We start from the raw sequence: 5,367 nt of genomic DNA on the forward strand, positions 1-5,367 counted from the left end.
AGCGGAGGAGGGAGTGACGGAGAGCGGAGAGAGGGGAGCGGAGAGAGGGGAGCGGAGAGAGGGGAGCGGAGAGAGGGGAGGCGGAGAGAGGGGAGCGGAGAGAGGGGAGCGGAGAGAGGGGAGCGGAGAGAGGGGAGTGGGAGGCGGAGAGAGGGGAGCGGAGAGAGGGGGAGAGGGGGGGGAGAGGGGAGCGGGAGGCGGAGAGAGGGGAGCGGAGAGAGAGGGGAGCGGAGAGAGGGGAGCGGAGAGAGGGGAGTGGGAGGCGGAGAGAGGGGAGAGGAGAGGGGGAGCGGGAGGCGGAGAGAGGGGAGCGGAGAGAGGGGAGCGGAGAGAGGGGAGCGGGAGGCGGAGAGGGGGAGCGGAGAGAGGGGAGCGGAGAGAGGGGAGCGGAGAGAGGGGAGCGGAGAGCGGAGAGAGGGGAGCGGAGAGAGGGGAGCGGAGAGAGAGAGGGGAGCGGTCAGCATCTGACCATATGCTGAATAACATTATCTAGTACTACAACAGTTCTCAGCTCTGTTTTCAACTGTTAGAAGTTAATAATTGAACCAGACACGTATGCTGGCATTCCTAGCAGTTTGAAGGAGACTAGTACTACTTACTATGCTTGGAATGAGAGACAGTTCGCATTGCCAGACATTTCGTGCTATTGGTTGAGACAAATGATTGTGTGGGATAGTGTAGTGCTTACTGGTCCATATGTTCCTGTGGGAGTGGGACGGTGTGTGTCTGTAGGGTTCTGTATACACGTGTATGCATGCGTTCATGCCTGGATGCGGTGTTTGTGTGAGCACACGTTACTCACGCGGATCGTCCCTCCATGTCCAGCTTAGTGGGGATGATGCCCTTCTTGCTGAGCACGGCCGCCACCTTGTCCACCTCGCCCCGTTCCACCGCCTTCATCAGCCGGTCATCATACTTGTTCCAGTCTGTGTTCTGGGAGAGAGGGCACAGCGTCAACACAACACAGATACCTCGCCTTCACAACGGGTCAGGGAAACGCATTCTCACCACAGTCATCACTTTATAAGCATTCAAGAAGTCTGGACAGATCAACATTTCAAATATAACTTTTAGAATTCTCAGAGGGACTATAGACTGGATTGAGGTTAGCCTCAATGATTTATGCCAAGATAGTGCGGTTCCACTCTGAAGCAAAGCATTTCTGAGAGTGCCTGGACACAGCATGGGAACGGCTAGTTCTTCTGCAAGAAAGGACCCCTCTTGGACAGAACACAGGCACTGGAGTAGAGGGATCCAAGAAAACAGAAAGCTGTGGTTAACGCCTGCATAGAGACAGAGAAAGGACAGTTCTCTGCCTGTTCCTGGATACAACAACACGTAAACACACGTCACAAAGGAATTTGTAAAAAGAAGATAAACCCACCAAACTGCAATGGGACGATCTGTCTGTCCACTCACACTGGCTGGCAGAGATATATATATATTCCACATAGATGATAGGCCTATTTTGCATGCAATTTGTCTCCCTCCAACATTAAGCGTCAACATGTACCCAATACATATTACTATTATCAGAATGCAAGTTCAAAACTAAAAACAAAGAATGGAACTTGATAACGAGTTAAAACAGGCCACTGTGCCTCTGGGTTGATGAAGGAATTCTCCTGGGGAATGCAGGGCAGATTCACAGAGTTCCTTCAGGTTAGTGAGAGAAGAAGAAGCTGTAAGTCACAGCTCACTCCTTTCTGCTGTTTCAACACCATGCTAACACAGTATTCAGGAACCCCAGCGGCTAGGTCCTAACCCAACCCCAGCGGCTAGGTCCTAACCCAACGGCTATTTCCTAACCCAGCGGCTAGGTCCTAACCCAACCCCAGCGGCTAGGTCCTAACCCAGCGGCTAGGTCCTAACCCAGCGGCTAGGTCCTAACCCAGCCACAGCGGCTAGGTCCTAACCCAGCCACAGCGGCTAGGTCCTAACCCAGCCAAAGCGGCTAGGTCCTAACCCAGCCACAGCGGCTAGGTCCTAACCCAACCACAGCGGCTAGGTCCTAACCCAGCCCCAGCGGCTAGGTCCTAACCCAGCCCCAGCGGCTAGGTCCTAACCCAGTCCTAACCCAACCCCAGCGGCTAGGTCCTAACCCAGCGGCTAGGTCCTAACCCAGCCCCAGCGGCTAGGTCCTAACCCAGCCCCAGCGGCTAGGTCCTAACCCAGCCCCAGCGGCTAGGTCCTAACCCAGCCCCAGCGGCTAGGTCCTAACCCAGCCCCAGCGGCTAGGTCCTAACCCAGCCACAGCGGCTAGGTCCTAACCCAACCACAGCGGCTAGGTCCTAACCCAGCCACAGCGGCTAGGTCCTAACCCAACCACAGCAGCTAGGTCCTAACCCAGCCACAGCAGCTAGGTCCTAACCCAGCCACAGTAGCTAGGTCCTAACCCAGCCCCAGTAGCTAGGTCCTAACCCAGCCACAGCGGCTAGGTCCTAACCCAACCACAGTGGCTAGGTCCTAACCCAACCACAGTAGCTAGGTCCTAACCCAACCACAGCAGCTAGGTCCTAACCCAGCCACAGCAGCTAGGTCCTAACCCAGCCACAGTAGCTAGGTCCTAACCCAGCCACAGTAGCTAGGTCCTAACCCAGCCACAGTAGCTAGGTCCTAACCCAACCACAGTAGCTAGGTCCTAACCCAACCACAGTAGCTAGGTCCTAAGCCAACCACAGTAGCTAGGTCCAAACCCAACCACAGCAGCTAGGTCCTAACCCAACCACAGCAGCTAGGTCCTAACCCAACCCCAGCAGCTAGGTCCTAACCCAACCACAGCAGCTAGGTCCTAACCCAACCACAGCAGCTAGGTCCAAACCCAACCACAGCAGCTAGGTCCAAACCCAACCACAGCAGCTAGGTCCTAACCCAGCCACAGTAGCTAGGTCCTAACCCAGCCACAGTAGCTAGGTCCTAACCCAACTACAGTAGCTAGGTCCTAACCCAGCCACAGTAGCTAGGTCCTAACCCAACCCCAGCAGCTAGGTCCTAACCCAGCCACAGTAGCTAGGTCCTAACCCAGCCCCTAACCCAACCACAGTAGCTAGGTCCTAACCCAGCCACAGTAGCTAGGTCCTAACCCAGCCACAGTAGCTAGGCCCTAACCCAGCCACAGTAGCTAGGCCCTAACCCAGCAACAGTAGCTAGGTCCTAACCCAGCCACAGTAGCTAGGTGCCAATGGCCTCAGGATACTTTTAACAAGTGTCATTAGAAATGCCCTTACTCTCTAAAAGAACAAGCAGAATACCTACAAAGTACATAGAGGTGCATTTCAGCCAGCGACTCATGTTGAGAGAGGGGGACTGGTCCTTGCAGAGTGCCGCTGTGAACACCGCCACTGTTCCGGGTAGAACGACAAACAAAAACAAAAGTTTTCCCCTTCTGGGAAGTGCTGTTAAGGCAGTCTGCCAGCCAGTGTGAGTTGAGTGAGCGGACAGACGGAGCGTCCTGTTGCAGTTTGGTGGGTCGTCTTTCAGAGCGCTCCAGCAACGTCGCCTGCTGTTGCTGCCTGAACCTCTCGGTCTCGAAGCGTTACGGAAAAGTTCCTAAAAGTTTTTTTTGCGGCACTCCCAGGCTCTGTCTGAGTTCATCACCCCACTGTGCACAGCACAGGGTAGGAGGAGGAGAAATAGAAAAAGGAGGTGGGGATGGAGGAGGAGGTGTGGAGGAGCAGTAGGACCAGCCCTGCCAGCCCTGGGACCAGCCCTGGCCAGCTACTGCAGCTCCTCCTCTGGGGAACAGCCTCTCGGCTACAGCCTGGCTCTCTTTATCTCTCTTTTACTACTCTCTACTTTCCTTCACTTTGTATTCTGCTTCTCTCTCCTAGTTGTTCTTCTTGTCTCCTCTCCAGTCCCCGTTTATATACAGTCTTCTCTTAGCAGACTGTCAGCTAGTTTTTGTGCAGTAGGAGTTCCTCTCTTGGTCTCTCTTTCAGTCTGGGGTGTACAGCGTCTTCTACCCAGCCAAATGGCAAGGTCAGCCAGCCCCCAAGGTGTAAATATGGGATCTCTCTCTCTCTCTAAAAGTATCCCTGGCTCCTGCGGTAAACAGCAGCTAGTGCAGACAGCACCAGCAGACAGGTTACCTCTTTATTTGTTACCCTCCAACCTTTCTCCAATGACTGATAGGAAGACAGGGGCTAAGAATACATTCTGAGCATGCCTGCTCTGAGAGTATTAGCGTCGGTGTCCTGTCCATCCTACACAGCACAGCAGCACCCAGACTGAAACAAGGCCAGCCAAGGAGGAGCCTTGCTGCTAGCATCCCCACCGTTATCCCACACCCCCAAATATTAACCTATCATATGGAGAAGGGGATTATTGTTGCACATTGGAGCAGACCCGGGCACGGACCCCTGAGGTGCCCCGACGCTCAGGGACCTCGTTAAACAGTCGATATACTCAGTCTGTATGTGTGTCTGCAGAGGTGCTGATCCCACCACACGGTAGCAGGATTAGGTGTCACAGTCTTTTACAAATCAGCTGTCTGGGATTGCAGGCTCCCTTTAAACCCTCCACCCCAACTGTCATTACTACCTTGGTGGTAAACATCGCACTGGGCCGTCTATTAACAATGGCATACGTCAACTTTTATTATTTGCGAGGTGAAAAAGAACGAGAGGTCTGAAGAGAGAGAGAGGAAGGAGGGGGACGCGTTTAATGGACGCGTTTAATTTACACACACTGCGTCAGCTCGGCGGGGGCTCGGGTTACAACCCGCTGCCAGACTGGCGTTAGCAGAGTGGCCGTGATATTCCGCAAACATGCGAAAAGGCCCGTCCGCATGACCCGTCATATGAAGGACTGGGTGTCTTCTTACTAAAACTGCTGGGGCCTGCATGGAGACAAAGGCACCAAAATGGAACCTGGGATGGCCCTCACACCTAAATATCTATATGGGTGGGTCTGGGTTGTTTTGTTTGGACTGGATACATGAGTCGGGTTTAGAACAGCTCGTCTAGTGATGAACATGACTTCATGGGGTAGCGAATACATCTGCTCTCAATATAGTGCTTGTAAGACAAGAGCTGGAGAATCATTTTTATGCTTTAGGGAGTGAATTGCAAAATATCAATGCAATTTTCAAGTAAATGTAATGTCATTGATTGATGGATTTAATTGGTTTTGAATTAAATGGACGTGTTAATGTTAATTAATCTAAGAACATGCACCCACTTGTGGCACTATTAGGCTATGTGCAGGCTACGAAGGAGCCGGTGAACGTTCTAGTCCACTGTGATTCTCCATCACATCTTCCCGAGGTCCCCGAATGTCCGTATCGGCAGGCCGTAGCTCATAACACCCTCATCATATCCATGTTCCTCTTAGATATTGGCCTGTAATGTCCTGCCAGATTAAATACCC

At 53.0% G+C, this 5,367-nt stretch overlaps 1 long non-coding RNA gene across 1 annotated transcript; it reads right to left on the reverse strand.

Annotated features, from left to right (window-relative positions):
- Nucleotides 1-778: 778 nt before the first annotated feature.
- LOC115184158 (uncharacterized) lies at nucleotides 779-4,347 on the reverse strand. Its single transcript, XR_003874208.1, has 2 exons — nucleotides 3,256-4,347; nucleotides 779-933 (listed from the first exon to the last, which is right to left on the reverse strand). It is a non-coding gene; the product is annotated as an uncharacterized LOC115184158 (long non-coding RNA).
- Nucleotides 4,348-5,367: the final 1,020 nt, after the last annotated feature.

Source organism: Salmo trutta, unplaced genomic scaffold, assembly GCF_901001165.1.
Source record: "Salmo trutta unplaced genomic scaffold, fSalTru1.1, whole genome shotgun sequence".
NCBI classification, from domain to species: domain Eukaryota; kingdom Metazoa; phylum Chordata; class Actinopteri; order Salmoniformes; family Salmonidae; genus Salmo; species Salmo trutta.